The sequence below is a fragment of the Schistocerca cancellata genome, chromosome 2, assembly GCF_023864275.1.
Source record: "Schistocerca cancellata isolate TAMUIC-IGC-003103 chromosome 2, iqSchCanc2.1, whole genome shotgun sequence".
In the NCBI taxonomy this organism is placed as follows: domain Eukaryota; kingdom Metazoa; phylum Arthropoda; class Insecta; order Orthoptera; family Acrididae; genus Schistocerca; species Schistocerca cancellata.
Window position 1 is genome coordinate 659814087 of NC_064627.1, and position 14270 is coordinate 659828356.

Here is a 14270-nt window from a genome sequence, read left to right on the forward strand (position 1 = left end):
CTTAAGTGTTTCGATGTCATCTGAGCAGGACGAAATAAACCCATCGACTGTAATCATGCAGCAGTTAACACTGTTAGCCAAAAATGTAACAGACTTAACTAAAGCGCAAATAGAGACTAAAAGGGAAATGAATGAACAATTAGCAGCCAATCAAGTGAAAGTTGAACAATTAGCAGCCAATCAAGTGAAAGTCCAGGAGCAATTACTAGCTAATCAAACAAAGTTGAATGAGTAATTAGAAGCTAATCAAGCGAAATTAAATAATAAATTAGTAGAGAGTTTTCAGAAACTTGATGATAAATTAAACTGCGGAAGAATTGAAAATTCAGAATGAAAAGACAGAATTAAAATTAGCTGCTCAAATTGAGCAAGTCACTCAACAGTGTAATGAAAATGCGACGAAGCTACGCCTAGAGCTAACCGAGTATGTTGCTATTGAGCTTGATACTATTAAAGAGCTGGTCGAGTCAATCCCACAGATAGTTCAAGCACAAGAACAGATGCAATGTTCTATGGCGGTAATTCCGGTATTAGTTGAAGTTAGAGATGAATTAAAGCAACAAGTAAATGAGATGTCAGCAGATACGCAGGATTTGAGACAATCACAAGACAAGATTCCGAAGGACATCCAAAATTTGGATAAATCCATAAATAACATAAAGGAGAGACAAGACGAGGTTGATCATAAGGTAAACATTCTCGCGGGAAAATTCTCCCAGTTAAGTTTGGAAAGGCAAAGCATTTGTTCAGACAATATTGAACAAATGGTCAGAACATCTAAACAATCTATGACCGAGAGTTCTGCAGAAAATTTATGTAATGAAAATTTATGTAATAAAGGTTTGCGAGAAGCCAGAGAACAACTAGGCGAAGAACTTGCACAATGGAAATAAAACATTGAGAGATCCTTAACTCTATCTCGAGAAGATTTGCGTTATTTATGTAATAAATGTTTGCGAGAAGTCAGAGAACAACTAGGCGAAGAACTTACACAATGGAAAGAAAACATTGAGAGATCTTTAACTCTATCTCGAGAAGATTTGCGTTCCACGCAAGGAAATGAACCCATAACCAGATCTATCAATGAAGCTACATCATTTAACCGAACAAGTACAGAAAGGGACATTAACAACTAGGCGAAGAGCTTACACAATGGAATGAAAACATTGAGAGATCTTTAACTCTATCTCGAGAAGATTTGCGTTCCACGCAAGGAAATGAACCCATAACAAGATTTATCAATGAAGCTACATTATTTAACCGATCAAGTACAGAAAGGGACATTAATGCACACGTTCGTTTTTGCAATCAACATCAATCACAACACTACGAGGGTAGTCATAATGACTGTAATTGTAAAAGCAATACTGAGGAGAAAATGCTGAAACAACGTCAATTCCAGATCTGCAACCCAGACAAGAAAAATGTTAATCCCGTAGTGTTCATAAGAAGTTTTAGGGGAGTATTGCCAAAAAATTGGAGTGACTAGCAAAAGGTTAGTTTCGTGACCGGTTATATTCAGGGGTCAGGAGCTATATGGGCATCTGATATGATATCAACTTGGGACACATATGAAGATTTTGAACGAGCATTTTTATCCAAATACTGGTCCGAAGGAGTACAAGAACGTTTAAGGCAGGAGGTATTATACCCGGAACCTTTTTCCTTTTCACGTGGGTCTTTAAAGAAATACTGTGAGAAATGTATAAACAAATCGCGGTATTGGGATAAGCCTATGCCTCTACAAGGCGTGATTGGCATACTAAAATCTCGACTTCCGGCCAGCATCAGAAATAGAATGCTGTATATTAATGAGCATGACCATGACTCATGACTACGCTCGACACTATAGATATGATCGAGGAAGATGAACATCGGCCAAGACAACCGGTTATGCAGAGGAGAGCGGTTGAGGCGCCAAACGCAAACCGGAACGAAAACGGATTTAATAATTATTATACTAGGAATAGTCAGAGATTCAACGGAAATTGAAATTTCAATAACAGTGCTGCGAGGGGCAGGTTCAGAGACAATCGAATAGGCCGCAGATACAACCCAATGTTTGGAAATGCAAGATATTTTCAGAACCAGCAGTTTTCAAACAATAATAATGCATACAGAAATTCTGACCCTCGATTTGAAGCAAATAACACAACCAGTCATCAACAACAACAACCAATCATAACAGAAGTAGTAGATGATTCAAGAGGAAATAATAATCGACATTTAAACTGAAGAGGGCTGCTTTATGCTCCGTAAAGTCGGCCGGGGAATACAAAAAGGGAAAACCTGTTTTAAACGAAATTAATTCTGTGGCAATGTTGAGATATAATGAAGGCGAATTAATGACAGATGAATTGACGAGAGACTTAGAGGTCTGTGTAGTCGAAGATAAAAGGGTTCCTGTGTCTGAGATCATCACAGAAGTGGGAGGAATTTTAACCAATGTTGTATTGGACACAGCTTCATCTATAGACGTAGTATCATGAACTTTGTTTCGCAGAATTAGTAAAATTAAGAAAATCCCTGCCCTACCAGCACAAAATTGCCGAGTTATAGGTGCAGTGGGAGCAAAATCCCTGAACGTCAAGATACAAACGCTTATAGAGATAGAATTGGGAAATGTAGCTAAACAATGCACGTTCCTTGTAGTGGAAAAGTTGTTAGTAGATTATATTCTGGGCATTGGAACTTTGCAAGCCTGCAATTGCAAGTTGGACTCGGTAGAAGGAAAGGTGAATTTTAAAATCGAAGATCAATTTGTTACACTGATCTTACTGAGAAAGGAGGCAGTGTATGAGCGATATTTCCGTGGTGCTGCTGTGCAGTTGATTTGTGCTGAAAATAATAATATGTACCGACTACCGATCAAGTCAATTCAAGTAGAGGATTTCAGACCAACAGTCGAACAGAAGATTGCTGAGTCAGATTGCCTAACGGATAGTCAGAGGGAACAATTATTCAATATATTAACAGAATATGAGTCAGTTTTCGATGAAAAACCAGGAATTATTAGAGGATATGTTTGTACATTACAGATTAAGCCCCATAAGACATTTTGCCGCACACACTAACCCATTCCCTGGCGATTAAAACAACCAGTTCAGGAAGAGATACAAATAATGTTAAACTGGAATCTTATTGAACCGTCGAACAGCCCATATTGTTCTCCGTTGCTTGTTGTACCAAAGCCAGGAGGAAAAGTTCGATTGGTATTAGATGCAAGGTATTAGATGCATGATTAACAAAATTATAGTACCTGTACGCACACATCCGGAGAATATCGATGAGTTAATACAGAAATTTCAAGATGTATCCTATTTAACCAGTATTGATTTGAGAAGTTCGTTCTGCCAAGTCCAGTTAGACAAGGACCCTAGAAAATATACTGCTTTTGTATATGAAGAGAGAAGCTATCAGTTCAAGATCGTTCCGTTTGGTCTCAATATCAGCTCTGGAGTTTTTATTTCTGCGTTGGACTATGCCCTTCGGCCAGAATTATGTAGTCGAATAACAATTTTTGTGGACGATTTATTAATGACTCTAAAACTTGGGAGGAACATGTACAACTTATTATGAGGAATTTTGCTGTGTTCAAACAAACTGGTATAACTGCAAATCTAAAAAATCCCATTTTAAGGCATTCTTCCAACAGAAGCGAAGATTAGTGCGATTAAAAATTTTCCAACTCCAAGAAACAGAAGACAACTGAAAGGCTTTGTAGGCTTGGCTTCATTTTTCCGTCGATTTATTAAAACTCAAGCAATGATCTCTGAAGCACTAAACCGGCTCCTGAGGAAAGATGTACCATGGCAATGGTCTAATGACTGTGAAAAGGCTTTTTCTGAAATTAAGGATCAACTGATAAATGCTCCGTTATTATACCACCCTGATATGAATGTCGGATTCTGTTTAGCCACTGATTCATCATATGTGGGATTAGTATCTTGTTTATTTCAAATTAGGTATATCGATGGTGTAAAACCTTTTGTCCAATTGCATTTGCTAGCAGAGTTTTATCCGCCAGTGAAAGAGCATGTACCACTACGGAATTGGAAGCTTTAGCAGTTATTTGGTCTTTGAAAAGGTTTAATTATTATGTATATGGCTCAAGGATAACCGTCTATTGTGACCACCAATCACTAGCCTTTTTACAAACTTATAAGTTGCTGCATCCTCGCTTGTCAAGGTGGACGCTGGCGCTGCAAGAATATCAGTTTCAAATTATTCATGAAGCCGGAAAAGAAAATATTATAGCTGACGCGTTGTCAAGATCTCTAGAAGGAATAACACCTGAAATGGGTGTAAATAATAAGGCAGAATTTCCAGTGCTTCCTCTTCAAGAAAATAATTACAAGTTATATTATATTCATTTATGTAAGACAATGGCTCAGCTTCAGAAGAAGGATCGGCGATGGAATGCTACAATACGACAATTGAATCAACAAAACCTACGGTCAATTTGGAATACTATCGGCTTGTGAATAATATTTAATTTTTTAAATCTGGGAAGACTGAGAATCCAAAGTGGTGTGTATGCATACCCGAAGAATATGAAGAACGATTAATTTGGTTTACACATTTGACCTGGGGTCATGTTGGTGTTGTAAAGTGTGCTAATAAGATTAGATATTATTGTTACTTCCCAAATATAAGGCGAAAAGTGCACAAAGTCATACAGAAATGTGTTCTCTGTCAAAAGGCTAAGCCGGACAACAAGGGAAATAAAATTGCGCTTCACTCAATAATACCTGAAGCACCAAGATCACTTATATCATGTGGTATTTGTGGACCACTTGCTAGAGCCAGAGGTGGTGTTAAGTACATTATTGGATTCTGTGATGTGTTTACAAAATATGTTAAATTATATCCCATAAAATCAGCAACTGCAAGAGCTGCCGCAGTAAAGTTTTCAAATGACTAAATTCCTCATGCAGGGTCTCCAAAATCTATAATCTCTGACAATGCGAAGATATTTACTGGATATTTATAGAGAAAATTAGCATCACAACTAGGAATAAAACAGATATTTACATCTTGCTATCATCCACAAGAGAATTTAATTGAACGGGTCTTCCAAGAACTAAACAGATTCATGAGAACGTACTGTTATGATAAACAAACTACCTGGATAAACTATTTGACCGAGTTTGAGCAGATTTATAATAATTTACCACATAGTTCTACAAACTTTACCCCGAATGAACTGATGTTCAGAAATAACGAAAGAAACTTTTGGGTAGATAACTTGCCTAAACTCGAGGACACCAAAACGTCATGGGAAGAAAAAATTCGCAATGCTCTCATTAATATTACGGAGAAAGCAAGACAGCGAAAGGAAATCCATGATAGAAACATCAAACGGATTCAGACTTTCAATATCGCACAGAAAATTCTTTTAAGAAGACACATCAAGTCATCAAGGTTGAAGAAGACCATCAGAAAATGGAATCTAATTTATGCAGGTCCATATATAATAGTTGGTATACCGAATCCTGGTGCGTATTTATTAGCATATCCGGATTCTGGAAGAATAAAAGGATTATTTCCCCATGCAGACCTAAAGAGGTACTTTTAAGGAAAGTGTGTCAAATTAAATGAAAAGTCTGTATGAAGTATTTGGGTGTTGAAAAAAAATTGAAGTGCGAAGGGCAGTATGCCTCAGCTACTGTGATAGGTTGAATGACAGCATGCCAAGCATCTGTGATAGTTTAATGAACAGTAAGCTATTGCTTCTGTGATAGTATAGGAATATTTAGAAAAGTAAGTGGAACTGTAGCTATGGCTGCTGTGAAGACTTACGGGTTATCTGTCTACGCGATGATCACCAAAGAAGCTTGTGCATGTGAAATAATATACATTCAGGAGTATTAATCTCCAGTGATAATAAGTTTACTGAAACTATATGATCGAATACGGCGCTTGCGTGTGAAGTTAGTGTTTGTAAACAGACAGTTCACAGAAGAACAAATGAACCGTGTTAGGAAATTAGAATCGATTGCAACTGTCCACAGACATAAAGACTCGCAGTTTTTTTTTTTTTTTTTTTTTTTTTGGCGCGAGCTAAATTCTATTCAAGAGAATTTAATTAACTAGCTTAGTGTGCGTTTATAAAATTAGAGTTAATAAGAAAGTTCTTCATTGAATTTATAATAATGTGTCATTTTCCAGTTGGATTTGCTTATTGTTATATTGCATTCATATATTTTCATGAGAAAATGCGGCAATCGGATGGAGTATAAAAGAGAAAAAATTGATGGTCAATCACTACTAACAAAGATTAATTTCAGCTGGAGAGGTCATGCAGCAAGACTTAATTAAACGTTCTCTTTCAGCAAAATTTCATTGTAATCATGTATGAATAAGATATAATTTTTTTTTAAATTGTCTCAAATAATAAAGTTTTTAATATTCTGACATGCTATCCATCTACATTCGTACTTCAAACCAAGTTAGGAAAGATTCAGATCTACTTCCACCTGGAAAAGCCAACGAAACACAAAAAAAAAATTAAAACCAGGATTAGAACCTTTCGGCTTACTCAAGAAGATGAATGAAATTATCCATGTTTTCAAAATTGTTTTCCGATCTGGAGTTGTGATATTGTGCAACTACAGTATCGATTAAGACACCTATGTGTGGAAAGTATAAGACGAATGGATTTTTCCATCCCTCAGATGGAAGATTGGATGGATCAGGTCCATATTTGAGTTCAAAATAAATCTGGAGAAATTCGACTAATTGGATGGATCAGGTCCATATTTGAGTTCAAAATGAATCTGGAGAAATTCGACTAACCCTTCTCTTCCAATATCTTTAATAGTTTACCATTCCTTAGACGAATTTCGATTGTTTCATGCCACAATCCTGAGTACCTGTTCCTGAGGTTCCTTCTGGTCTCTCAAATCCGTTACGTCCCCTGTCTGGTACGCCAATGCGACGCCTGTCCTCTGTGCCGTGTCACATGTTCCTGTTCGATCAATTTCACCGCAGTTCAGAAGATCGTAAAAATTTGCATGTGTAAAGATTTTTTTTTGGCTATGAGGCAGATTTTATCTTTCCTATGAATTCTAGAATATATCTCAAATTTCTAAATATTCTGTCTTTCCTATCATCTGTGATACCTAGTTGGGGTCTAAGCCTCCAGGTTTTCTGGGGTTTTCCTGTGAAGACCAGTTCCTGAATAGGTAGACCTGATTAACAACTATATAAGTCCACCTTCCCTGGTTGTGTACGTGGGATGCGGGTATGCCCCAGTGCACATGAGAGCAACAACTAGGTATCTAGGTAACGAAGATCGGTGTTATCTATAGCAAATCTCTTTCAAGTCTTGGAATCAAAAAAATCTTACTAACTTCTTAAAATTTATAGGAACGTATGTTCCACAAATTCTAATGAGTTAGCTAAGCCAATAGCTAGCTCGCAAAGTGGATACATATCAACTTTGTTCGCTGTGAGGGGCGATGTAATGTCTCTTGCATCGGTCTCTCCGCGATATTTTCAGAAATTTTATAAATTATGTAACCCAGTACATATCTCGAAATATCTCTTCTTATCTTACCGATTCCTAAACTTCAATATACACTCCTGGAAATTGAAATAAGAACACCGTGAATTCATTGTCCCAGGAAGGGGAAACTTTATTGACACATTCCTGGGGTCAGATACATCACATGATCACACTGACAGAACCACAGGCACATAGACACAGGCAACAGAGCATGCACAATGTCGGCACTAATACAGTGTATATCCACCTTTCGCAGCAATGCAGGCTGCTATTCTCCCATGGAGACGATCGTAGAGATGCTGGATGTAGTCCTGTGGAACGGCTTGCCATGCCATTTCCACCTGGCGCCTCAGTTGGACCAGCGTTCGTGCTGGACGTGCAGACCGCGTGAGACGACGCTTCATCCAGTCCCAAACATGCTCAATGGGGGACAGATCCGGAGATCTTGCTGGCCAGGGTAGTTGACTTACACCTTCTAGAGCACGTTGGGTGGCACGGGATACATGCGGACGTGCATTGTCCTGTTGGAACAGCAAGTTCCCTTGCCGGTCTAGGAATGGTAGAACGATGGGTTCGATGACGGTTTGGATGTACCGTGCACTATTCAGTGTCCCCTCGACGATCACCAGTGGTGTACGGCCAGTGTAGGAGATCGCTCCCCACACCATGATGCCGGGTGTTGGCCCTGTGAGCCTCGGTCGTATGCAGTCCTGATTGTGGCGCTCACCTGCACGGCGCCAAACACGCATACGACCATCATTGGCACCAAGGCAGAAGCGACTCTCATCGCTGAAGACGACACGTCTCCATTCGTCCCTCCATTCACGCCTGTCGCGACACCACTGGAGGCGGGCTGCACGATGTTGGGGCGTGAGCGGAAGACGGCCTAACGGTGTGCGGGACCGTAGCCCAGCTTCATGGAGACGGTTGTGAATGGTCCTCGCCGATACCCCAGGAGCAACAGTGTCCCTAATTTGCTGGGAAGTGGCGGTGCGGTCCCCTACGGCACTGCGTAGGATCCTACGGTCTAGGCGTGCATCCGTGCGTCGCTGCGGTCCGGTCCCAGGTCGACGGGCACGTGCACCTTCCGCCGACCACTGGCGACAACATCGATGTACTGTGGAGACCTCACGCCCCACGTGTTGAGCAATTCGGCGGTACGTCCACCCGGCCTCCCGCATGTCCACTATACGCCCTCGCTCAAAGTCCGTCAACTGCACATACGGTTCACGTCCACGCTGTCGCGGCATGCTACCAGTGTTAAAGACTGCGATGGAGCTCCGTATGCCACGGCAAACTGGCTGACACTGACGGCGGCGGTGCACAAATGCTGCGCAGCTAGCGCCATTCGACGGCCAACTCCGCGGTTCCTGGTGTGTCCGCTGTGCCGTGCGTATGATCATTGCTTGTACAGCCCTCTCGCAGTGTCCGGAGCAAGTATGGTGGGTCTGACACACCGGTGTCAATGTGTTCTTTTTTCCATTTCCAGGAGTGTATGATGATTATCAATGCAAAGTAGTTTCAAGCCCTATTATTCCTTGGAGCGTGCATTTACTCCATGGAATAGCTTCTCTGCTATCTACGTTTTCTCTTATAAAATGAATGATTCAGATCTTGCCGATTAGTCGTGAAAGAACGAAGATGTATATGTATGTATTGTTGAGCTAGTCGCCATCTTGATGAGATTCTGTATGAGAAGGAATTTAATACATGAACTAAACTAAAGTAAGTGTGTTCGCGTATTATTTAACTGATTTTTATTGACAGTGTCTGCTTACTACGCTGTGTTGCACGGGATCAGCGGGGAACGTCTGATTTACACTGGACGAACCTGCCGTTTTGTACGCGCAAGATATCCAGTTTATTACTTTCAATAAATGGGGTAACACGGTCTTACCAGCAGATCTCCGGTCTTCCCCTTGTGATCACCGAAAGTTAATAATTATTACAAATGTTTTCAGGAGAGCGACTGACAATTTTCGTCGCACCGAGACTTCGAAATTGCTTCGCTGCCGTATGGAATTTAAGTTAAGCTCAATTTAATCAGGATAGAACAGTATTGAACTGTGTGAATGTGATAAGCCTGCTTTGTGAATGAAAATTCCCTTAATATACGCATGTTTTTTACTATCCTGATCAGTGAAGCTAAATCTGGCCGGTGTGAGAGAAGTTTTCAAATTTCAGGTCCCACAAAAAAAAATATTAAATGTGGCTTACGCATATCCCGTGTTCGTCGCGCTGGATTAAGTGAACTTTATTTTACAGAATGTTGTTGTTATGAACTGATGGAACTTACCATGCTAATCTGTCCTAAACAGTTCATCTCTGCATAACTACTGCAAATTACATCCTTCTGAAACTGGATATTACAATCAAGCCTTGGTCACCCTTTACAGTTTTTACCTCCCCCTTCACCGTCCCCCCAATACACAAACGCTTTCCTCTATTACACCAAATTAACTATTATATAGTACCTCAGGAAATGTGCTATGAAGTTATCCCTTCGTTCAGTCACGTTGTTCAACTTTCTTTTAACCCAACTCTCACCAGTTATCCGATACAGCTAACTAATCTTTAGCATTCTTTTGTAGCATCATATTCCAAAAGACTCTATACTCTCCTTATCTGTACTTCTTATTCATCCAAATTTCACTTTCATGTAAGGGTGCGCTCTAGATAAATACCTTCACAAAAGACTTCCCAACACATAAGGGTGCGCTCTAGCTAATTACCTTCACAAAAGACTTCCTAAAACTTAAATTTAAATTCGATGTTAACAGATTCTCTTTTCAGGAAAGATTTTCTTGCTATCGATAGTTTGAATTTCGTGTCTCTTTACTCCAGGCGTCGTCAGATTTCTGCCCAAACAGCAAAACTCCCTTATTATTTTCAGCGTATCATTTTCTAACCAAATTCCTTCAACACCACCTAACTTAATTCGACTACACTCCTTTCTGCTAGATTTACTTTTGCATTTGTTCAGCTTATACTCTCGTTAGAAGACACTATCCATGCCTTTCAGCTGATTTGTCATGTCCATTGCCATCATTGACAGAAGCACATCATCAGCAAACTTTATTTCTTTTCCCTAAACTTTCATTCCCTGTCCAAAGTTATGCTTAGCTTCAGTTACTGCTAGCTCAACAACGGACAACATGGAAGATAGAGTACTGCCCTCACCCACTTCTCAGCTATTGCATCCCTTTGACATTTGCATAAGAAAGAAAAAGTGGAAACAAAGAGAGAAGATGGGTGGGTATTCATGACTTCCAGCCGCACAGGGCATTGTCGCAATGCAGTGGCGAAAGTTGATAAATTGTGGCGGACCGTGACTCGAACCCTGATTTACTACTTTCCATGTTCGGTTGTTTTTAAACGCTTCGGGCATCTGGGCACAGTCCCTGACGGACTCAAATTTACAACTTATCGCACGCTGCAATGCAGTGTCCCTCGTCCATTAACCCCCCCCCCCCACTCGCTAATTACTGATTTCCGTATAAGCTCCAACGATATTCGTGCATCCGCACTGAAACAAACGCTAAGGAGCGATCGCACTTTTGCAGATAGACACTGAAGAGCCGAAACATTATGGGCACCTACTTAGTGGGTTATTTGTCCGTCTTTGGAACGAAACACATAGATGATTCTGTGTATCAGGGATTCGACAGTTTGTTGATAGGTTTGTGGTGGTATGTGGCATTGGATGTATACGCACAGGTCATTTGATTCGCATAAATAACGGGCAGCTGATTTGCGAATGCGATGATGGTGCCCAATAGCGACCCGGTGGGCTCTATAGGATTTACGTCAGGCGAATTTAGTCACCGACACATCAACGTGAGATCACTATAGTGGTTGTCAGAGCACTGTGGCACGGTTCTGGCTCTGAGACGCGAACAATTATACTGATCAAGATGATATCGCCGTTGGGGAAAACATCGAGCATGAACGGTTGCAGGAGGTTTGCAGCTGTCAGTGTGTCTTCGATTACTACCACAAGACCCATGCAAGCGCAGGAGAATGCCTCCCACAGCAAAATACTGCTCCCATCATCCTGCGCCCGTGGCGCACTGCACGTTACGAGGTGCCGTTCACCTCGATGAGAGCGTTTGTGGAGACGACCAGAGACCTGGTGTAGTAAAAACGTGATTCACGCGAAGAGCCGACACATTTCCGTTGATCACGGTCGTATGCCGATGGTCCCGCGCCCACTGCAGTCGTAACTGACATTGTCGTTGGGTCAACATGTGAACACCTAGGGGTGGTCTGCTGCGGAGTTCCGTGTTCAACAATGTATGATGAACGGTGCGCTCCGAAATACTTGCACGTGCACTAGCATTATGCTTCTTCGGCAGAGATGCCACAGGTAACCATCTATTCTTCCTTACGGAGCATACAAGCCTCCGAAACCCACGTCCTGTGAAGAGTCATTTATGTCCAACCATTATCGTCTAGTAGTAGTTCCACTGTCCTACCTGTTTCCGTAGATGCTCACGACAGTAGCACGTGAACATTCGACCAGTTTCGCCGTTTCCGAGTCACTCGTTCACAGGCTCTGCGTAATAATAATCTGCCATTTGTCAAAGTCACTTATCTCAATGAATTTCCCCGTTTGCAGCACATGTGTTCGCTAGGGTGATCACCCGTCCATCTCCGCTCCGCTTACATACTTTGGTTATCGCGCCTAAGTGCCCGCCAACGCCACCAGGCGGCATCCAACGTCGCGGTGGGCAGTGCTGTGTTCTGTCGGACTAGGACGCTGCGTAAGCTGGAAATTTGAGTATGTCACGGATTGTGTTCGGATGGCCGAAGTGCCGGCACGGTAGCTCAGCGTGCTCGGTCAGAAGGTTGGCAGCCCTCTGTAATAAAAAAACTGAGTTAATCGATCAACAACGAACTTAAACGGATGTCTTACGACGTCCGCCCCGAGCAGATGCAACGAAAAAAAAAAGAAAAGAAAAGAAAAGTGGTTCAGACAACCGCTCATGAGAAGCGGTAAAACCGCCTTCGAGTCCCAGTACGACACAAGTTTTCAGTTTTCGTCATTGCAATGCCACAATGCCCTGTACGGTTGGAAGTCATGATTTCACTCCGATCCTTTCTCTTTGTTTCCACATTCTGTATTTCATATAAATGTATTCACCAGCCGCTTAATCAAGAGTGGTGTCTGTACCGTCGTACATGTCCAACAGATCGGACGACATCCAAATATATACATCCCTTTGATATCTTTTGGCTCGTATAACTACAGACTGGTTTCTATGCAAGTTGTAGATAGCCTTAGTTTCTCCGTATTTTATCCCAAAGAACTCCAAAATTTCGCATTCTGTTCCAGTTAAAGCTGCCAAAGCTTTTTGCTAAATCTGCAAATGCTATCAATGTCGATTTGTACCTCCTTAATCTGTCTTCTAAAGTAAATCGTAAGGTCACTATTGCCTCGCGTCTTCCTACATTTATCCGAAACCTAAACTGATGTTTTCCAAGTCATACTCTACCAGTTGTTTCATTCTTATGTATGTATTTCGTGTTCACATCTTGAAACCGTATTCGGTAACACAGCTGTCAGTACTTGCCTTCTTTGTGAACGAAATTATTACATGATTCTCGTTACCTATGAGATACATCCCAAATTTTGAGACAACAAAAGGGTGAAAATTGTGCACAAGAGAAATTCCAAAATAGGTTCTACTGTCTGGATATTTGCAGTTCAACTCAAAGAAATCAAGAGAGCAAGTATGCGATAGTTTAAATAAAAATATGGATCTCACCATCCGAAACGCAAAAGCTACTCCTGAGCTATAGAAACACTACGAGCGGAATAACCGGAATAAATTAATAGAGAGTATTTCAACTACTGCAGTCTGAGAGGAAGCGTCTACTATTGCAATGATCAGGGTAATAACGAACTGAAATATACTATATCAATAATAAACAGTGGCCCCACCGATGCATAATTCAGAGAAAAATTTAAACTCAGTAATACCACAGCACGTGGTGAAAATTTTTAAGTACTGCACCTAACCGCGGAAGAATAAGTGTAGAACCGATCAGCTAACTACTTCCAAAGGCAAGCGAATTAGGAAGACACAGGCATGTGTAACTATTTATCGCGATACAGTGAGATAGAGGGAAATGTTAATGCGGTTTACAAACCGAATGCGACAGCAGAGAATTTTTTTCTCTGTTTTCCACCGATACGTATTTTCTTACTTGCGAAGACTTGCTTTACGACTGTGCTAGATCAGAGTTATAAAATTATAGGAATCAACAGCCATCGCAGTGGGAAAACATTCCACGCTGCCTCGAGGACGGCAGTATCACATCAACGGGATGAAATCTTCTGCCCTATGCCTGTGACTTTGAACTGTTGGTTCGTAGGCCGCGATTCAGATTTCTCGAGGGCACACAATATCGTTCTTTGACAAAAGATGACCGCCGATCCAGGAAGTGTATGATGCTTCGATCCCATTGATCCTCAAAGTTCGTGGCCGTCGCTTTTGGGATATTAAGCAAGTATTCTGGGTCTAAGATCTGGTTCAAAATGGTTCAAATGGCTCTGAGCACTATGGGACTCAACTGCTGTGGTCATAAGTCCCCTAGAACTTAGAACTACTTAAACCTAACTAACCTAAGGACAGCACACAACACCCAGCCATCACGAGGCAGAGAAAATCCCTGACCCCGCCGGGAATCGAACCCGGGAACCCGGGCGTGGGAAGCGAGAACGCTACCGCACGACCACGAGATGCGGGCTCTAAGA